Below are 22,669 nucleotides of genomic sequence, written 5' to 3' on the forward strand. Positions count from 1 at the left end.
GTACCATTCATTTCAGGAGTGATGGATAAACAATGACATAAACATAATTCCAAATATATAATAAGTTAAAATAGAATGCTACACTTACCAAATACAACATACTTGCTTTTTTGAATATAAAGACAGAAATATGCATTTTTAATAAGGGGACAATCACTTTATACTTGTTCACATTAACAGAGATTGAAGAAATTAAAGAATATTTCTTTGAGGGAAGCCTGCTTGGAATCGTACATCCATAAGTCCAGACCTCTCTTTAATAAATACCTCATTTGGACCATGCTTCATTCTGATTCCTTTCCTTGGCCCTTTCTCTCTGTTATCTTGAACAGAGACTTACACCATCCAATGATGAAGAGATGGGCAATAGTAGCTTTCCAGGTGAAAAGAAATCTCTTTACAAAAATTCTGGGAAGAGTTCATTGTAAAGTTAGATAAAACTAATACCTACCTGCCTTCTGCTTTCTCTTTCCTGGTACTACTCCTCCATCTGTGTTGTTTCTAAAATGATTGGCGACTTATCACATTGAGAAGGGGATGGGAGTTCTGCAATTAAAAAGAAATTAAAAGGACATTTAATGTATTTTAATAAACTATAAAATATTTATGAATAAAATATTTAAATCAAACATAAAATTTTATGAATGTAGGATATTTTTAAAGCACTCTGTCTTAAGTCTGTTAAAAATAAAACACGAACATGCCAGTCCTGTTTTATAATAATTCTGAGAAAGAAGCTCTATAATGTTTCCATGCAAAGTTGCTCTAATTACTCTGATTTTATAAGGAAGTTATATATATATATAAAATTTTTGTGATATCTAGGCATTGCAACTATTTTATAAAACATAATGTTAAAACTATTACATATCAACTTGTGGTTTAAATTTCACTCTATTAGAATACTGTAACTATTTAAAATTAGCAATTTAATGTATATGTTTATTGATGAAATATATTTTAAGTGAAAATTAACAGAGATTGAAAAAATTATTTAAAGAATATTGCTTTGGGGGGAAACCTGCTTAGAATCTTACATCTGTAGGTCCAGACCTCTCTTCAATAAATACCTCACTAGGATCATGTCTCGTTCTGATTCCTTTTCTTGGACCTTTCGCTCTGCTTTTGTGAGCAGAGACTTACACCATCCAATGATGAAGAGATGGGCCAATAATAGTTTTCCAGGTGAAAATAAATCTCTTTAAAAAAATTCTGGGAAGAGTTCATTGTAAAGTTACATAAATTTAATTTATTTTTGAATGTGCAGAAACTATTAACTTTTTTTCACTATTGCAAAAATAGTTGTGATGTGAAAAATCCTGATCCACATTTTGGAATTTAGGTTTTTTAATGTATATTGAACTGCCATTATACCTTTAAGTGCTTTGGTTTTCATATGAGACACCTAAAACCTTGGGGAAAATACAATTACACAAATGAAAATTTGTTGGTTAATTAAAATAATGTTTTTATTAATATAGTAGATTAAAGTTTGTAGTTCATAAGTAGTTGCCCTTATGGAATACAATGATTATTACTTTTAAGTCTATTGCATATAGTACATATATTATGAAATCAAATTTTAAATCTTTAACAAAATCCTGTTTTCCTAATGGGTGAGCTCTGTTGACTTGATATAGAGTTTCACAATTTCCATGGAAGTTCTAGAAATATTGATGATAAGTGAGAAATAGCAGAAGACAAGACTGAAAAATTAAAGTGATACCAATGAGGATTACATTTGAGACACAGTATAATGGAGACCAGATGGAAGGACTATTTTCTATGTAGACTGAGCACAGCTGGGTTTCAGACATTGGCTGTTATCCCTTTAAAACAGCCAGGCTTAGCAGGCCAATTAGCCGAAAGCCAATTCACCCAATGGCCAGTTTAGTTCTTTTGTTTATGTGTGTTAGTTTCAGTTGACCAGTTTTCCTTTTGTCTTCATAAAATATTTTAAGATATAGTTAATGTTTTCCTGATTCCCAGCCATATTGTAGTAGCTAGAGACCCAGGGACAGAGGAAGAGAGAGATTGAAGGACAGAGGAACATATTTTTTGGATCTAGAGAATGTGTACAAATATAGTCTTCATGAATATATTGAATATATTTTTTCTTTATCAATACATTATTCATATATATTTATCTAAAAGAAATATTGTTACACTAAGTAGAACTTATCTTTTGGGGAATTGATTGTTATGAAAATACTTAGGGCTTTATATTTCTACAACTAAATGATATGTTCATGAGAATTATTAATATTATCTTATGAATATTTTGAAATATCAACAATTTCATATGGTTCATTCTAATTTTATTTTATTTTTATGTCCCTTGATTTCTGTCCATCTCTCTTTCTGCCTCTCAACCAGTTTCCCTCTTCCTTCCTTTCAGTCTTCTGCCTCTTGAAAGATAATTATGAAGACAAGATGAGAGAATATAATTAGAATTCCATACATGTATATGGAATGATATTTATATATTATCATTATATATGTATATTAGAAGAATAAGTGAGTATTGTGAGGTGATATTGGTCAATTCTGTGGAATCCCACACTTGCTGAAACAAATAGTCTTCTGTTGTCTAAAGAAAATATAAATAATTTTGAAACTAAGTTTTTAATAAGAACAGAATAAATGAAATTACTTAGCTATTGGCTTGGAGTTTACATTTTATGACACTTTTTATCATACTTACGTTGGCTAGATATTCATTAGGATTTATGATTTTAATGCAATGTTGATTTAGAGTTTTATTACTCTTATACAAAACTTGTAATGCTGCAATAGATTTGCTGATTCACTCTGTATTAAAAAAATATTATACATTAAAGTCTTTCAAAGTGTTTGTGTATGTGTATACAACCCACATTTCCTTAGTGTAATGGGATAATGTAAGCCAAAAGGGTGGAGAAAATGCATACTAAGGTAAAAATACATAGTAAGGTATGCATACTTTGTGTACACGATTTACAGATAAGGTTATTAGATAAGCAAATGCTGAAATCTGAAGAAGGAATAATGTGGCCATTTTTTTTAATCCTCACCCTAAGATGCTCCAACCAACTGAGCCACTGTCCAGGGCTAATGTGGACTTTAAAAAAAATTGTTTTCTTTGAGAGATTTAAGACAATGTACAGTAAAAGTATACATCAGAAGCAATAACACATTGCTGTACTCAGAATAGAGTCTGCAGAGCTTCCTACCCCATTGGGTGATGGACTATACACTTTATTGAATAGATCAATTACAGCTTTGTCTGGCTAGCCCACTGTACTGTATGCATATGGTTATTTTCTTTTTTAAAAAATACATTTTTATTGATTTCAGAGAGGAAGGGAGAGAGAGAGAGAGAGAGAGATAGAAACATCAATGATGAGAGAGAATCATTGATTGGCTGTCTCCTGCACACCCCCTACTGGGAATGGAGCCCCCCAAGCCAGTCATGTGCCCTTGGCCAGAATTGAAACCCTGGACCCTTCAGTCCGCAGGCCGACGCTCTATTCACTGAGCCATAACAGCTAGGGCAATGAATATGGTTATTTCCCAAGTGTGTCATGATGTAAAGAACATAGGAAACACTGGCTAGATGACATTAATAAGAAGAAAAATTTTGCTTCTGTGTTTAGAGGTTGGGTGATCATTTCTCCAAATCTGATGGCCCCTAGGAAAACATCTTTAACAAATCACACATCAATTAACCATTTGCTTTTTGATTTCCTAAAGAGAATCAAAATAACTTCTTTGTTAACATTTATTTATTCAAATCAAGTTCACAGAGAAATGACTGTGTTCAGAGAAAGTGAGTGAACAGAATTAGAAAACAACCCCTATCTTTCATCACATCATGTTTTATGTTATAGGTAGATAACCTGAACATCAGAATGCAGAAGCTGTTGGTAAGAGCTTCTGAAACTCATTTGGTAACAAACAATAATAGTAATGATTGAGCTTTTTTTAAGGTTTGTTGAAAAAGACAATACAAAAAGTGAGACCAAACATGCATTTAAACACTACAACCACTTCTATTACTACAAAAGGCTGAAACAAGTGATGTCAGAGAAATGGCAGTATGAGGGATCCCTTTGACCTCTTCCACCAAAATTTCAACAAGTTAACCAGCTATAATTCAATAAAGAATTCCCTACTCAATACAGAGACATGTCTGACAGACCCACATACTGAAGCATCTAAAGATGGGAAACCAGGAATAAATGGGGAGACAAGAAGGGAGGCTAGCTCACATGGCCACAGATGCATCCCTGCAGCTGGGAACTCAAAGCTCTGCCCAGAGAGAGGAGGGAGCCAGCAGTAGCAGGTGCTTCCTTCAGCCAGAAGGAACAAAGAGCTGTGGGCGCCAGTCCAGAAGGGTGAACGTAGCAGAGCAAATAGTGAATGAGCCAGCAGATGCCTCACAGAGCACGGGGTTCTGCCATAGAGTTGTCCACTGTCGGGCAGTGGAATTCCAGACAAAGAAATGGAACCACAGAGCCCTGCGGCCCCTTGGATTCCTAAAATTCACCCGTTTCCCTCTGTGACTGATAACTAGGTGGGGTCCCTGGGGGGAACCCATGGAGCTCTGGGGTTGCCTTTAGCATGAGGGCAAAACAAATCTCACCTCTAAGCAGCATGGTGGTACTGTCTTACAGAGCCATGGAGGTCAAATCTAGCAGATCACAGAGGTAAAAATCTTGTGATTCAGTGCCAGTCATTATTTCTTCAAATAGGTTTTCAATACCTAGCTTTCTTCTCCTTCTGGTACCCATTTTATGCAAATGTTGTTACATTTGATGTTGTTCCAGAGGTCTCTTAAACTTTTCTTATTTTTTAAATTATTTGTCTTTTTGCTTCTCTGATTAGGTGTTTTCTGCTACCTTGTCTTCCAATTTGCTTTTTAAAATTTTCTGCTTCATCTAATCTGCTGTTGATTCCTTCTAGTGTATTCTTCATTCTAGTGATTGTATTCTTTATTTCTTCTCTTTATGCTTTCCATGTTGTTTTTAATGCTAAATTCTCACTAAGATCCTTTAGTATCCTTATAAATATTATGTTGAACTCTATATCTGGTAGTTTGCATTTTTCCATTTAATTTACTTCTTTTTCTCAAGAGTTCTCCTATTCTTTCCATATGTTGTTTTTTTTCCTATGTATTAGATAGGTCTGCTATTTCTCCCAGTCTTAGTAGGATGATTTTATGTAGTAGGTATCCTGTGGGGCTCAGGGGTACTTTCTACCTGATTTCCTGAACTGGGTGCTTCAGGAGTGTTTATTATGTAGGTTATGTATGCCTTCCTGTTGTAGTTAAGCCATGATTGCTATTGGCACATCCATTGTGTCGTTGACTCAGGCTGGCTTCATGGAGGATTAGTCAAGACCATAGTATACAAGTTTCTCTCTTGGGGCTGACCACACAAAATAGAATTTTCTCTAGCTGGGTACAGTGCCTGCCAAGACCTCCATTTTGATGTCCTGCTTGTGGTGATAGTCAGGTTGTGCTCTCTTGAGGTCTAAAGCCAGCCACAGAGTGTACCAATTTTGGAGCCTCTTGGGAGGGACTCTGTTGCAGGTCAATGTCAGAAGCTGGTAGGTACTAAAACCATTAGTCTGATAAGATGTCTAAACACGGATACCTATGGGGCATATGTGAGTTCTTCCTATGCTCCCTATAGGAAACTCTGCACTACACAGCATCAACACATACTAGTACAATGTACACTTCTTCTATGTTTTAGGGACAGACTTGAAGTTATTTCTTCTAGCTTTCTTCATTTGAGTCTCTTACCTCTGGTTTCCTAATCTGGTAAGACACAATTGTGAGTTGGTTACTTTCCATCTTCCACATTGTCCACTTGCCCCATAGGGAATTAATGTACCCATGTCAAGCAAATGGTAAAAATTAATACTACTATAATTATGCCTCTTTTTTCTATTGTAGAATGTTTGGGTCTGAAACCTGCCTTTATACATCTTCAAGTAAGAAGAAAGAACCAGGTTTCTATTTTTTCTGTGCCCTAGGAAACATATGTAAAGTGTTCCTTGTTGTAGGGACTTTGACCTTTGTGAGTGATTTTTATAGTCTCCCTACTTTTGCATGGTAGGGGAATAATCCTCCTTATGTAGGAGAAGGCAAATGCTACCATACTCTTTTATTAGGCTTATATCTTCCTACTATTTATTTTCTCCTTTACACTTTGTAAATTTAAATCATCTTGTTATGTAGTTTGAAGATGGGTGATGGATAATGATTTCATGACTGCTTTGGTCACCTTTTTAAAATTCTGGGAGTGTCTGGCAATTTCTTGTCATTCTCTTTAGAATATGCAGAAGCTTATACCTTCTACCTTTAGCTTTTGTTCTTTGTAGAAATACTGAAACGTCATAAAAAGTTTAAATAAGAATTTTATTGCCGAACCGGTTTGGCTCAGTGGATAGAGCGTCGGCCTGCGGACTCAAAGGTCCCGGGTTCGATTCCGGTCAAGGGCATGTACCCTGGTTGCGGGCACATCCCCAGTGGGGGGCGTGCAGGAGGCAGCTGATCGATCTCTCTCATCGATGTTTCTAGCTCTCTATCTCTCTCCCTTCTTCTCTGTAAAAAATCAATAAAATATATTTAAAAAAAAAAAAAAAGAATTTTATTGCTTAGTTTCCAGGATAAAGTTGCTTACAAGTTACAAATATATTTCCCTACACCTGTCATTTATTTTTTATTGATTCATAGAAATTGTATCTCCTTCTACATTTTAATATGTTATTTTATACTCAGTAATAATTTTTAAAAATTATTCTTACATTTACTATATATCTCCAATATTTGTAAAGTTAAATTGTAGATGTTGATAAAAACTTACCACCATAACTCTAAAAGGTCATTTTCAGATAATTTCTCAACAGAAACTGTGCAGGCCAGAAGGGAGCCGCAAGAAATATTCAAAGTGATGAATAGCAAGGACCTATAACCAAGATTACTCTACCCAGCAAAGCTCTCATTTAGAATTGAAGGTCAGATACAGAGCTTCACAAACAAGAAAAAGCTAAAGGAGTTCATCACCACCAAACCAGTATTACATGAAATGTTGAAGGGTATTATTAAGAAGAAGGAGAAGAAGAATATGAAGGGAGAAGAAGAAGAAGGAGGAGGAGGAGGAGGAGGAGGAGGAGGAGGAGGAGGAGAAGAAGAAGAAGAAGAAGAAGAAGAAGAAGAAGAAGAAGAAGAGATATGAACAGTAAAATAGCAACAAATACATATCTATCAGCAATTGAATCTAAACATCAAAATAAATAAACAAGAAATCTAATGAACAAAATAAACTGGTGAATAAAATAGAATCAGAGGCATGGAAACATGGAACAGACTGATGAATCTCAGAGGGAAGGGGGTGGCTGGAAGAGATTAATCAAAGATCCTACCTGTGGACACAGACAGTAGGGTGGTGAAGGCCTGGAGCAGGTTGGGAAAGGGGGGACATCTGTAATCTTCTCAACAATAAAGACTTTTAAAAATGAAAAAAAATTATTTTTGTAAGAAAATAAATTTTCCTATGAAAATATGCTCAACATCACTAATCATCAGAGAAATGCAAATTAAACCCACAATGAGATATCAGCTCACACCAGTCACATAGACTATCATCAGTAAATCAACAAATAAGTGTTGGTGAGGATTTGAAGAAAAGGGATCCCTCATGCACTCTTGCTGGAATTGTAAATTGGTGCAGCTACTATGGTAATAAGTATGAAGTTTGCTCAAAAAAATTAAAAATGGAACTTCCTTATAATCCAGAGATACCACTTCTGGGAACATATTTAAAGAAACCCAAAACACTAATTCAAAAAATATATGCATCCCTTTGTTCATTGTAGTGCTATTTACAATAGCCGATATTTGGAAGCAGCCTGAGGGTCCATCAATAGAATGGATAAAAAAAGCTGTGATACATTTGCACAATGGAATACTACTTGGCCATAAAAGAGAAGGAAATCTTACCTTTTTCAACAGCATGGATGGATCTGGAGAGTATTATGCTAAGTGAAACAATCCAGTCAGAGAAAGACCAGTACCGTATGATTTCACTTATATGTGGATTCTAATGAACAAAATAAACAAATAAAATAGAAACAGACTCAAAGATACAGAGAACAGACTGACAGCTGTCAGAAGGGAGGAAGCTTGGGGGATGGAGGGAGGCTGGGTGAAATAGATAAAAGGATTAAGAAAAAAACAAACAAAACAAAAACCCTCCTAGACAACAGTATGGTGATTGCCACAGGGAAAGTGGGGTGGGTGTAGGTAGAAGTGGGTAAAGGAGGATAAATGATGACAGGAGACTTGACTTTGGGAGCTAAATCAACAATTCATTATACAGATGATGTATCATAAACTTGTACGCTTGAAACTTACACAATTGTATTAACCAATGTAGCCACAATAAATTCAATAAAAATAAGTAATACCTAAAACTAGATAACAGTTTGAAACCATCAAAAAATAAAGAAAAAGAAATTATTCCAATGCCTTTTAAAAAGGAATCTCAGCTATCAGTAGTTTCTTAAAGCAATTTCTTATGCATCTTTTCATCCATAAGACAAGCAGAGTTCCTGAAAACATACTGGATACTCAGTGCATGATTAATAAATGAAAAAGTGAACAAATAAATATATTTCTTTTGCAATGGAATTCTGGGAATTTTCCAGTTTTTTATTATGAGGTATTATATTAGTAATTTTCTCTATATAGTGAATAAACTTACAAATGCATCATTGGTATATTTTTGGCAAGGAATCAATACTTTATAAACAGTACCATGTCCACTTCCCACCAAAAATGTGCATGTGATATTTAAAACAATGTATTTTATTTTTGCAAGAATATACACCAACTACAGGCCAGATGCATGAAAATTCATGCAAGAGTAGATCTTCCTTCCCCTGGCTGCTGCCACCAACTTCCCTCTGGCACCTGGGACCTGGGCTAGCTTCCCTCTGGTCCCAGCTTTGTCCAGAAGGACATCTAGAATGACATCTGGAAGGATGTCTGGTCTAATTAGCATATTACCCTTTTATTATTCTATATAGAAAAGTATAGTGGGTTGTATATATATATATATATGTTAGTGATTATATATATGAATGAGTGTTAATTTCATTTTAATCCTCTTAAAATTATTTTCCCTAAGTATATAATTTTTATTTAATATAATATGATTTTAGGAATTTTTTATCAAATGAAAATTGATTGTGGCATTTCTTTTTATTGTCCTTTGAGTGCTTATAATTGATCCCATTGACTATCACTTTGTTAGATTTTGTAGCTTCCATTATTGTGTCCAGATACGTAAAGGATTATTTCAGGAAATAAAACTCTAGTGGAGAAATAGGTACATGATATTTACAGAGAGAAGTCCTTTGTGACCTACACAATTCAGTATTACCTTAGGATTTATAACAAATTTGTTGAGAAGATTCAACAACTTTAACTTGATTCTAATAATAAACACTATTTTGGTGAAAATTTTGCTTATTATATGTTCTAAAAGAATGATATTAGACAAGATCTTTGCTCTGAGTTATATAAGGGAGTCATTATATAAGCATTATGGTCAGAAAGAAATTCATTTAATATAAATTTCATAAAAGAAATTTAACCTAAGGCGTCTTCTCGGAACTATCATAAATTCCATTTGTTCTCAGTAGAATCTTTCTAATAAAACAATATAAATAATTGGTGTTTCAGCCAGTTGTCAACTCCTGAGTTTGAGGCTAGAATGCCTTTATCCTTAAGAGGTGAGCCATCTTTGTACTTGTGTGAGTCCACCTAGTTTATAATTCTTTCCTCACCTTTTCCAAAGAAGGTAGTCTCATTTCAGGCAGCAGAACCTTGCTTAGTGAATGCCTAAGGTTGGTAGTCTGAGATCACGCGAGCCCTAGACATGTCTCGGTTGGAAAGACTCCACTCTTTCCAAACCTCCAGCAAAATCAGCTCTTCAAGCTTTCCACTGAAGACTATTAAACTTTGTCATAGTTAACAACTCTTATTGTCTATACTGTTTGTTTCTTGGTCCTCAGCACTTTTCTGTATTAGAAACTTTATCTTTCATCTCATATTTTGTTATTTTAAAAGAGATTTTAGTGAGCATTAGTTCCATACCTGATAAAAAAAAGTTAAAATTTACTTTATATCACCTGATACAGCTTCAGAAATTATTCATTATAGCATCTAAAAATAGCTGGGTTATTGATTTAGAGACTGGCCTATGGGGGAAGATTTATATTTTTATGCCTAAAAACACAGCACCTGGAAATTCTATGGTGTTTTAGGATAATATTCTTTCCCAAGAGATAATATGGGCTGTCACCAAAAATACAGGGTGAGGCAAAAGTAGGTTTACAATTATGAGTACCTGAAACTGTTTATTCTCATATTATTACTTACTAGAGGCCCGGTGCACAAAAATTTGTGCACTTGGGGGTCCCTCAGCCTGGCCTATGCCCTCTTATAGTGTGGGACCCCTCGGAGAATGTCCACCCCAGTGGGGACCCTCACCCCATGGAGGTTTGGCCAGCCTGGGTGAGGGGCTGATGGTGGTTTTCAGGCTGGCCACACCCCCTTTAGGGTCCCCACTGGGGTGCCTGGCCAGTCTGGGTGAGGGGCTGAGGGCAGTTTTCAGGCTAGCCAAGCACCCTGGTGACGTAAGCTCCCAGCCTCTCCTTTTTTTCTTTCTTTTTTTTTATTCTGGGATTTATTTACCTTCTATAATTGAAACTTTCTTGCCTTTAGCGGAGGCCTGTGGAAAGCTTGGCTTCCTCCATTGCCAGGGGCAACCCACTCTTGCTCGCTCCAGCTCAGTGGTCATGGCTGGCTGAAAGCAGGTATCTGGGGTTTGTTTACCTTCTAAAATTGAAACTTTGTTGCTTTCAGTAGAGCTCAGAGCCGGGCCACAGCAGGCGGGGAACCTTGGCTTCCTCCATCACTGGAGCAAGCAAGCCTCCTGCTTGCTCCAGCTCCGTGGCTGCCAGTCGCCATCTTGGTTGGGTTAATTTGCATATAGTCACTCTGATGGCTGGTGGGCATGGCTTAAGGTGTAGCAAAAGTATGGTCAATTTGCATGTTTGTCTTTTTTTATTAGTATAGGATTAATTATTGTCATTTTCCATATGAACAACTGTAAACCTACCATGTATTACTTAAAGAATAATGAGACATGAATGTTATGCATTTTTTTAAAAAATGAAATACATAAAGGGTATTTGTCCTACTAGATACAAAAAATATTAAAAAGAAAAAATAAAACATTTTATTTAACTCCTGTAGGGACAGATTGACAGTAGAATGAAAGTGTTCTGAGGTGGACTGTGGTGTGTGTAGAAAATTAACATGATAAATCTTTGTATAGAAATTAATATAAAATAAAGGGAGAGCTCATATTCATTGGAAATGGTTTTTTTTAATAAATGACATATGGAAAACTAGATAAATATTTGCAGTCATAGCTCTCTCTTGCAAAATAATATATTCCAAGTAAATTAAAACATACATATAAAGCAAAAACAACAACATAGATGAATACTTATTTAGTTTTTTGTAACAATAAGTATTTTTAAATTTTTAATTATTTGTTTCTTTCTCAAAGGAAAAAGATACATTGTTGTAATTACATAAAATTGTAAAGCAGCACACTTCTAATGTTGATACTTTTAATATAGAAATTTCATAGAAGTCACTAGTACAAACCCCTCTAAGAATCAGACAGAAACAGTAAAGACAATGAATAGAAAAATTACAAAAATAGAAATACATACTACTGATACACAAGTGAAAATTTAACCCCAAATTTAGCAAAAGATTAAAATGAACAATGGAAAATAAAAAGAGCAATAGTAAGACTTTTTAAATGTATTGAATTAAAATTATTTAAAAAACATAATGATACTAATAAAGTCCTAGTGAGATAGTTTATATATACTGCTAATGGAAATTGAGTTAACACTCAAAGTTATTTTGAAAGAAATTTAGACATATGCATCTATATTTTAAGTGCACCCACCCTTTTACCCAGTGATTTTATTCTAAAAATTATGCAGAGAAGATATCCATTGCAACATTATTTATGATGATGAAATTGCAGAAATAACTTGGATAGTCAACACTTGAGTGATTACTAAATAAAATGTGACATTTCAATATGAAATATTATGCAGCTTTTAATAAAGATATTAGGAGTCTTTTTTATATTTGTCAATGCTTAGGTGATAAGCAGCACCTTAAATTGAAGTTTATATATTTTCATAAATCTCTCTATGCATATATATATATATTTCCTATTTGTGATTTATACATTTTGTATGTGTCTTATTTTTTTACTGTTAAGAACAAAATATATGGAAGGGAACACATCTAATCTCAAGTTACTCTATAATTTTATGTGAGTCAAGGCCCAATAAAGAATCTTTAATTTTTTCTAATTGATTCAGTATATATTTTTGAAATTACTTCTATCTGCAAGGCACCCTTCAATATACTGTTTGGATCATGCATATTGTTAAATTAAAAATAAAAGGCCAAAGTGGGAGGCAACAAGTTTAATTGTGATGCAAAAGAATAGTTATTCTGGGAGCCTGGGTTCAGGCAGAAACCCAGTGTTTTGATTAGGAGGTGAAGGCCAGGGATATATATGAGGAAGGGAAGAGGACCGATTACATGAATAGAAGGAAGGCATTTCTATGGGTACAGGTAAGCTAACATAGTGGTGGTAGTTCTAAAGAATGCCTTTAATTTATAGTCTTGTAATCATAACATCTGCTTTCTTGTGACCTTGGCAAACAGCTGCTTGCAATACAATGTTGGTTTGGCCCAGTCCAAAGGTTATTTTGCCCAGTTTTAACATGCCACAGTACTGAGGAGTAAAAACTACTCCTCAGTTTCTCTGGGATGGCAGGTCCTCTGACATCATTCTGAAGTGGTTCCATTTATAGTATTTCTTACAATATGACAGTGTTATAGTTCTTAACTAAAGCTGACTACAACCTGGTCAGGGCATGTGCAGGAGGCTACCAATCGAAGTGTCTCTCTCACATCAATGTTTCTCTTGCTCTCTCCCCCTCCCCCTTCCTTCCACTATCTCTACAGTAAAAATCAATGAAAAAATGTCTTTGGGTGAAATTTAACCTAAGTTACCCAGTGATTCTATTCTAAAAATTATGCAGAGAAGATAGCCATTGCAACATTATTTATGGGGATGAAATAATGGCTTAAATACCAGCAAAGTGTCTAGCTATAAATATTGAAAAACTGCTTGGAAAACTCTAGATAGAAGTATGGAATGCCTGAGTGTATTTAAGAAACATCTGCATAAAAAAGTTAACCAAACAACAGTAACAACAACAAAACCTTGAGACTCTTGAGTCAGAGGAAAGGATTACATTTTCACATCACAGCAAATAGCATTAGCTTTATGTTCACATTGGTTGTCCTTGCCTTCCAAATACAACAGAGGTGATAGGAGAGAATCAGATGGAAGCTGCACACACAATAAATTTGAAGAATTCCAAACTTAGAAATATCAAATCCACTGTTACACTTCTTATTACGAATAAACAAATTGAAATCCTGATTTTGTTGTTGTGATTAGGTCTTTCTGAGCTATAATAGTAAGTCAGTGTCCTGAACACCAGTAGTTCTAAGCACACAGATATAATGGAATATCTGAATTTTGAGGCCTAAAAGCCTATATCCGTATAGCTATACAGCATAAGGTGAACACAACCTTATGGGTTGAGACAATGAATAACCAGGTTTTTACAGGAGACACACCCTTGTCTTCATCACAGGTGTTCTTTCACTTCACATTCTCCTCCACCTGAAACAACCTCCATCCTTCTGCTTTTAAGGCTTACCTCACCGGTAAATTGATGAATCCAGCCCTCACATTCAAAGTCAGAATTAATAGCACGACTCTGTGCAGCCCTGGTACTTTGTTTACATCCATCTCTCTGTTTAGATTATAGTCAGCTTTATTTTTTAAAAATATATTTTATTGATTTTTTACAGAGAGGAAGGGAGAGAGATAGAGAGTTAGAAACATAGATGAGAAAGAAACATCGATCAGCTGCCTCCTGCACATCTCCTACTGGGGATGTGCCCGCAACCAAGGTACATGCCCTTGACTGGAATCGAACCTGGGACCTTTCAGTCCACAGGCTGACTCTCTATCCACTGAGCCAAACCAGTTTTGGCTATCGTCAGCTTCAGTTAAGAACTATAACACAGTCATACTGTAAGCAATACTATAAATGGAACCACTCAGAATGGAGTCAGAGGACCTGCCATCCCAGAGAAACTGCCCTGTAGCTCTTACTCCTCAGCACTTTGGCATGTTAAAACTGGGCAAAATAACCTTTGGACTGGAATCAAACCAGAAACTCTTCAGTCTGGGGGACCAATGCTCTATCCACTGAGCCAAACCAGCAAGGGTGAGAGTCTCAAATTTTCTGTTGTCCTGAAAGTTAGCATGAATCATCTTCTATCTTAAAAGTAGGGTCCAGTCTCAGATCCTTTAAAGTTCTTGAAAAGGAGGAGGGCCAAATTCAAGAGAGCACAGTATTTGTTGTCATTAATGACTAGAAGTTTCTGTTTTGTCCCTGTGTTGGAAGCAGATTTACAGTGAAGCCTTTAATTGGACCAGACAGCATAGGAAGTTGCAGCAGATTACAGGGAGATGAAAAACTAAATATTGGCCTCTTGAGCTTTAAAATATCAGCAAAGTGTCTAGCTATAAAGGCTAAGAAACTGATTGGAAACCCCTAGATAGAAGTGTGGAATGCCTGAGTGTATTTAAGAAACATCTGCATAAAAAAAGTAGGAAAAGCTCATGAAAGTTGGTGCAATTCTAAAATTATCTTATAGTCAACTTCCTCCAGAATACATTTGGCTATAACAGGTATTTCCAATCAAGGTGGGCCTTTTAATGGATAAGTATTTTCATAATTATGCTTTTCTTACAAAATTAGGCATTAGCTGACAGCTGGTATATAACTAATTGCCAAAACCTGTCAATTCTGCCTTCATATTACCTCTGAAATCTATCTTTGTCTCTTGATTTGCATTACTCTACTATAGAATTAGTCCCTCATTGCTTCTCATTTGGACAATTAAAAAGAGACTCTAATAACTTTCTTATCTTTGGTTTCAATTCTTGTCTCCTTCTTAAAGTCAAGATAATTTCATTTTTTTTGCAGGATTGGTGCTTTGAAATATAGCTCTGGTTATGTCTGTTTTCACAAACCTTTGTAATTTTCTCATTGCCTACTGCATAGAACCTAACTTACCTGTATCATCAAGGTTCTTGGTTCTTGGAAATGTGATCCTCTTCTATGCTTTCATTCTAGATTTCTGATTTTATTTTATGTACTGTGTTAGTTTCTGAGACACTTAGATTATAAACATTCAGATTTATGATACTAATCCAAATTTTCTTTTGATTTGTATTGACTTTTGATTATTAAGATTTCTGCTTATTGCCTCACATTATGGCTTCTAGAGTTTAAATAACCTTATTAAATTTCATATATATTGAGTTTCTGTTATTGTGTCTTGTACATGTTAGGCACATAGCAAAAATTACATAGTGAATGAATCAATGCAATTATACAAGAATGTCTTCGTGTAAATATTGAGACACCAAATTCATCTTATTCATTAACCAATTGAATACACCAGTCTTATTGTTTACTAGTCATGTTTCAGTTAATATAGTGACAATTATTCAGCATATATATGTATATTTATTCATATATTTTTATTAGAAGACCCTGGGTTTCTAATATACTCTAACCCTAAGAGGCCAACATCATTAACTACATGAGTCAGTATTTCATTGCCTAAACCAGTGGTCAGCAAACTCATTAGTCAACAGAGCCAAATATCAACAGTACAGTAATTGAAATTTCTTTTGAGAGCCAAATTTTTTAAATTTAAACTAGATAGGTAAGTACATTGTTATTAACTTAATTAGGGTACTCCTAAGCTGGCCTTTGCTAAAAATGTCCTCAATCTGATTGAGGTACGTTCGCTGAGGTCGACCCCTTCCAACTCTCCCATCCACACTCGTCTTGTATACTTGTTTTGTCTATCTCCTTTCATTCATCCTCTCTATATGTCCACCCCCCACTTCTAATGCCACTTCTTCAAAATAGACTCGCCCAGGCCGAAAACCAACTTCTGCGCATGGGCCACGAAGTTTCAATTGCACTGTACGTGTGCGCCCGCACATGGTATTTTGTGGAAGAGCCACACTCAAGGGGCCAAAGAGGCGCATGTGGCTCACGAGCCGCAGTTTGCTGACCACTGGCCTAAACTAATATATAAAATTAATGGAGAAATGGTTCAAGCTTCATTCCGAAGTAAATTAGGGAGAAAAGTTAGATGAAAATACCAACTTATCTATTAGTTAAATGGGAATAGATCATGATAAGGAAATTTAGAAAATCATGTTTGATTTAGATGTAAAAATACAGACAAACTATAGAAATTTACAAGAATACTTCTGCACACATTTTAATTTGCAGGGCTATATGGATGAGACTGTGCAGTGTATAACATGTACTGTGGCTTCACCACACTTTTAGCAAAGCAGTTCATATAGGTGTGTCTCTAACTATGCTTTTAAGCTTCAAATTGATCCCATAAATTTAAAAGGAATCTTGACGAGACCTTGAGCATAATGGATAAATCATGAAAATAATGACTGATGTAAAAAGTAAACATTCAGCAGTTCTGAAAAACATCTGAGATTTTCAATTATACTATAGAAGGGCTTAATTGTAACAACTGCAGTATTTTCTATGCAAAATTATCACGTTTAAATGCAACTATTTTAAATTACTCTTTTCTGTAGGTCAATGAGATTGACTATTATATTTTGTAAGGTAAATTTTGTCTAATTATGTACATACACAACATTGTTTTATTTTACTTCAGAGGCATCTGATCGAGTGGTTACAAATATCGGGTACACACAGTCTTCAATCAGTGTCAATAATTCTGCATTTAAAAAATTCTTAGAATGTAAATTCTGACAGATTATGTAAATATATGAGCATAAATATTTACTCTCTATGGATTGAAAAAACAGTGCCATCTTTATGGAACAGGTCTTTGGGATTTTGGCAATGTAATAATTCTATGATTAAACTAATGACTATAAATTTACAATTTATTGGCCCATTCCTGGATTTCAGAGTCTTTCAGTAATAATATATAATCTTCAAGTAAACCAGGCAAAGCAATGGTTACTTTCATCATTTTACAGATAGAAACTGTGGCTCAAAATTTAACTCATCAAGTTCATGTAGCTTGTAAGTGTACAATGAGGCTTTCATCTAGCATCCACTAGGCCATTTGCTTTGCTTTTAAGCTTGAATTCAGGTTGTGTGATCAGTGTGATGGTGATGTTTCTGAAAAGAGAGGCCCTCTTGGCAGTAAGTAAGTTTGAAGGCTTTACAGATTTATTTACACTACACTAGCCAGGTGTATTAGTCAGGGTTCTTCAGATAAATAGAACTGGTAGGATACATACCTGTGACTATTCAAGAGGATACACAAAATGAACCATCACACTAGGACATGTGGATAATCCTGACAATGTCCTGAAGTCACTTGCCTTAAAAGAGTATACATTTTGATAGGATAAATAAGAGGAAATTTAATAAATAAATAACAAAAAAAGACAGTAGCTAAAGGATAAGGTGAAATGTGGCTCAAGTAATTTACAATCCTATCTAATAATAGAGAAACATGGTAATTAGCCGTACCACCACTACCCTTCCCATTGGCTAATTAGCGAGATATGCAAATTAACCACCAGCCAAGATGGCGGCTAATTTGCATACTGCAGGCAGGGAGGGACAGTGCCAACCGCCAGCTCACCTCCATCCAGGGCTGGCGGCAGAGGTCCCTGCCCTCATCTGGGCCTCCCGCGGGGACCCGGGGCTGGCAGGTGGGACCACAGTGTTCGGCACCCGCTCCATCCTCATCCGGGCCTCCCGCAGGAGACTGGGGCCTCTAGTAAAGTATAAATGACTATTTAGATTAAATTAAAATTGATTAAAAAATTTCCAAAGAAACTGCCATTTAAAATTATCTATAATAATAAAAGCATAATATGCTAATTAGACCAGACAGCATAACAGCTTTCTGGACTTCATTCCAGACATCTTTTCGGATGAAACTGTGGTGGTGGGGGCAGAAGCAGAGGTGGTTAGGGGCGATCAGGCAGGTAGGTGAGCAGTTAGGGGTGATCAGGCAGGCAGGCAGAGTGGTTAGGTTCAATCAGGCAGTCAGGCAAGCAGTTATGGGTGATCAGGCAGGCAGGCAGAGGGACTAGGGGAGATCAGGCAGGCAGGCAGAGTGGTTAGGGGCAATCAGGCAGGCAGGCAGGCGATCAGTTAGGAGCCAGCGGTTCCAGATTGCAAGAGGGTGCAGGCCGGACGGAGGGACACCCTCCCCCCCCACCCCGTAAGTGAATTCTATGAACCGGGCCTCTCGTTTATCATAATAAGCCAAATCACTGCTCTGAAATATTGGATTCATAGAATTTTCTCTCTCTTACTTCTATCATAGGAATAGTGACCTAGCATCACTATTTCTTTTCCTCTGGGGTAAATACTTAATAATCCAAATTTAATTACCTATTTGGCTTCTGAATTTAATATACTATTGATGCAAATTTTCAATTATTTTAGAGATTAATGTAAAATGATTTAAAGAGCTTTTTGAAATGAAACCATTTAAAATTAATTTGATTATTAACATCATTTTAATCAGTTATTTTTGTTCCTCTAGTAACATGGTTCAAAGCATAGCATATCTTTGCTTTCAAAAACCCTTTAAAAATCTTCTTGTAGACTGAAAATTTCTTCCTGTTGACTTTGAGGAATAAATTTTCCTAAGGAGGTGGGTAATTCCTATTTATCATGTTTGATGAGTAAAGAAAAATTATTAGTATATTGGGTGCCTCATTTGGCTTGTCTAATGCAAGGATTGTATATATAAATATTGCTGAGATATTCATGTCCAAGAGCACTTTCAATTAATGCACTGACTTTTTTGAAGGTGTTTTATAATTATGAAAATCACATTTAAGCTCATTCTTGTTGCATGTGTTCTTGTGCTGTGGCTTCTGTCTCTTGTTGTCAGCATGCAATCTTGACCTTCAAAACAGACAGTAAGGACAAACAGTGCTATAATTTTAGTGATTTACATCAGGTAAGAGCAGCCTCACTTTTTAGATTCATGTGTCCTTTTAAAACAATACTGAATTTTACCTTAAAACAACACTAAAAGTTATTGAAAATAGAATGTGGAGTGGTAAGAATCTCATGTCACTAAAATGGGAGAAGGGAACAAACAAATACATGAAATTTGCATTGAAATTTAAATTATTTGCTAATGGAACATGTTAGAGTCCAGGGGGAAAAGAAGGGTCTTTTTGCTGATACATCTAGGAAAGACTTTGCAGTTACATTAAATATATACCCACTTCATGACCCAGCATTTCTGCCCCTAGCTATTTATCCAAGAGAAAATGAAAAGTTATGTTCCTATAAAACCATGTACACTAGTATTTACAATAGCCAGAATTGTATCATTCAAATCTGAAGTCAATGCAAATTTTCATTAACAATGACTGAGAGTCCTAACCACATTTCAGTTACGTAAGATGAATAAGTGCCAGGGAACTGCTGCACAACATTGCCTACTCCTAGTCAGTTAAGAGGGTAGATCTCAAGTTGCGTTCTTATTATAATAAAAAAAATAAAATGTACCCTTTATGCACAGAAAAAAAAGCACTGAATAAATTAATAAATTAAATAAGCACAATAAAAGGAACAAAGTGCTAGCAAACCTGAGCACATAGATGAATGTCAGAATCACTGTTTAGTGACTCATCCTAGGAACAAAGTATTATATACTGCTCAATTACATTTATGTCAAAAAACAGACTAATCTATGGAGACAAAAGAAAATGATTGTGTCTTAAGACAGGTGGTAGAAGGATAGGTGGGATATGGCAGAGATGAAGGAGCTGTCGTCTGTTTTGATTTTGCTGGTTGCCCCTACAGTGTTCACAGCTGTCAAAACAAAATGAATTGTTGATTTGTTGATGGCAGCCATTGTGACAGGTGTGCGGTGATACTTCATTATTGTTTTAATTTGCATCTCTTTGATGATTAGTGACTTTGATCATTTTTTTCATCTCTTGGCCATCAGAATGTCTTCTTTGGAGAAGTGTCTATTTAGGTCCTCTGCCCATTTTTTTAATTGGACTTTTGTCATCCTTTTGTTAAGTTGTATGAGTTCTTTATATTTTTTGGAATTTAACCCTTTATCAGATGTATCATTGGCAACTATGTTCTCCCATACAGTGGGCTCCCCTTTCATTATGTTGGTTGTTTTTTTTTGTTTTTGTTTTTTTGCTGTGCAGAAGCTTTTTATTTTTATGTAGTCCTATTTGGTTTTTTTCCTTGCCCTAGGAGAGGTATCAGCAAACATTGCTATGAGAGATGTTTGAGATTTTGCTGCCTGCCTAAGCAACAAGTGCTAGCAAGGATGTGGAGAAAAGGAAACCCTAGTATGTACACTGCTGGTGGGCATGCAGACTGGTACAGCCACTATGGAAAACAAAATGAAGTTTCCTCAAAAAATTAAAAATGGAATTGCCATTTGACCCAGTTATCCCACTTTTAGGAATATATCCTATGAATCCTGAAGCACAAATCAGAAAGAATATATGCACCCTATTTTCCTAGTAGCACTATTTGCAACAGCTAAGATATGGAAACAGCCCAAGTGCCCATCAGTAGATGAGTGGATGAAAAAGCTGTGGTGCATCTACACAATGGAATATTATGCAGCAGTATAAAGGAAGGATCTCTTACCCTTCTTTTCTTGAGACAGCATGGAGGGAACAGGAGAGTACTAAGCGAAATAAGCCAGTCAGAGAAAGACAAGTATCATATGGAACCTAATGAATAAAATAAACTGATGAACAAAAGAGATTCAGAGACATAGAAACATGGAACAGACTGATGGACCTCAGAGGGAAAGAGAGAGTGGGAGTGGGAAAAGATTAACTAAAGAACTTATATGGCCCTAACTGGTTTGGCTCAGTGGATAGAGCATCAGCTTGCGGACTGAAGGGTCCGAGGTTCGATTCTGGTCAAGGGCATGTACCTTAGTTGCAGGCACATCCCCAGTGGGAGGTGTGCAGGAGGCAGCCGATTGATGTTTCTCTCTCATCGATGTTTCTAACTCTCTATCCCTCTCCCTTCCTCTCTGTAAAAAATCAATAAAATATATTAAAAAAAGAACTTATATGCATACTAGAGGCCTGGTGCACAACATTCGTGCACTGAGGGGTTGCAGGGGGTGTCCCTCAGCTCAACCTGTGCCCTTTCACAATCCCGGATCCTTGGGGATGTCCGCCTGCTGGCTTAGGATGTCCGTAAGCCGGCAGGCAGACAACCCCTGTTGGGTCCTTGGCACTGCCGTGGAGGCGGGAGAGGCTCCTGCCACCACCACTGCACTCACGAGCTGTGAACCCAGCTTCTGGCAGAGCAGCGTTCCCCCTGTGGGTGCACACTGACCACCAGGGGACAGCTCCTGCCTTGAGCATCTGGTGGTCAGTGCACGTCATAGTGACCGGTCATTCCACCGTTTGGTCGTTTTGCATATTAGGGTTTTATTATATAGGATATGCATGACCCATAGACACAGACAATAGTGCAGTAAAAGCTTGAGGGGGATCCGACGTGAGGTGGAGGGGCCAATGGGGAAGAAGAGAGAGCATCTGTAATACTTAAAGAAAACAGTAAAGAAAAATTAAAACACACTCCATAAATTGTCTCCTTTATATAGATGTAGTACATTGTATATAAATTATTCCATAATTATTAACTTCAATAGGTTTTAAAGGATTAAAACTTAACAAAGTTTAAATTCCATTTATTCTTGTTCAACTACTATCATCATAGTTTCTGAACACAGAAACAAGTATCTAATGGGGGTTTCCCCGACTATGCAAAGTAGGACATTACTATGAAACCTTTCGTAAGCCAACATTGTGTAAAACGAAGAAGCAATTACCTTAGGACACATCTTGCCAATGGATGCGCAGAATAAATCAAGGTAAAGCACAGGTTCTCACAGACAGCTCAAACCTATGGCAGCTTGACGCTCAAATACCGAGGGAAGTGCCAGGAGAAGGAGCTTAGAGGTGCCACTCTCGCTGTTCAGACTGTGTGCTGCCTCCATAACAGCTCACTGCAAATCGAATGCTGAGCGTTACTTTCACTTTTTATTTGAAAAAGCAACATTCCTCTTTGGATCCCTTTTGTTTAGCTAAAAAAGGTACTAATGCAGGTCTTTTATAAAAGTGAAGTGGAGTAAGGCAAACATTTGAAAAGTGAGAGATAACTGTAACCAATGATAATTGTGTACTTTTATATTTTACTAGAGGCTTGGTGCACAAAAATTTGTGCACTCGGTGGGGAGAGGGGGTCCCTCAGCCCTGCCTGTGCCCTCTCGCAGTCTGGGACCCCTCAGGAGATAATGACCTGCTGGCTTAGGCCTGCTCCCGGGTGGCAGAGGGCAGGCCCAATCCCTAGGTGC

Source organism: Myotis yumanensis, unplaced genomic scaffold (genome assembly GCF_028538775.1).
Source record: "Myotis yumanensis isolate MYYU_CA2020_CCGP unplaced genomic scaffold, mMyoYum1.0.hap1 SCAF_9, whole genome shotgun sequence".
NCBI lineage: Eukaryota > Metazoa > Chordata > Mammalia > Chiroptera > Vespertilionidae > Myotis > Myotis yumanensis.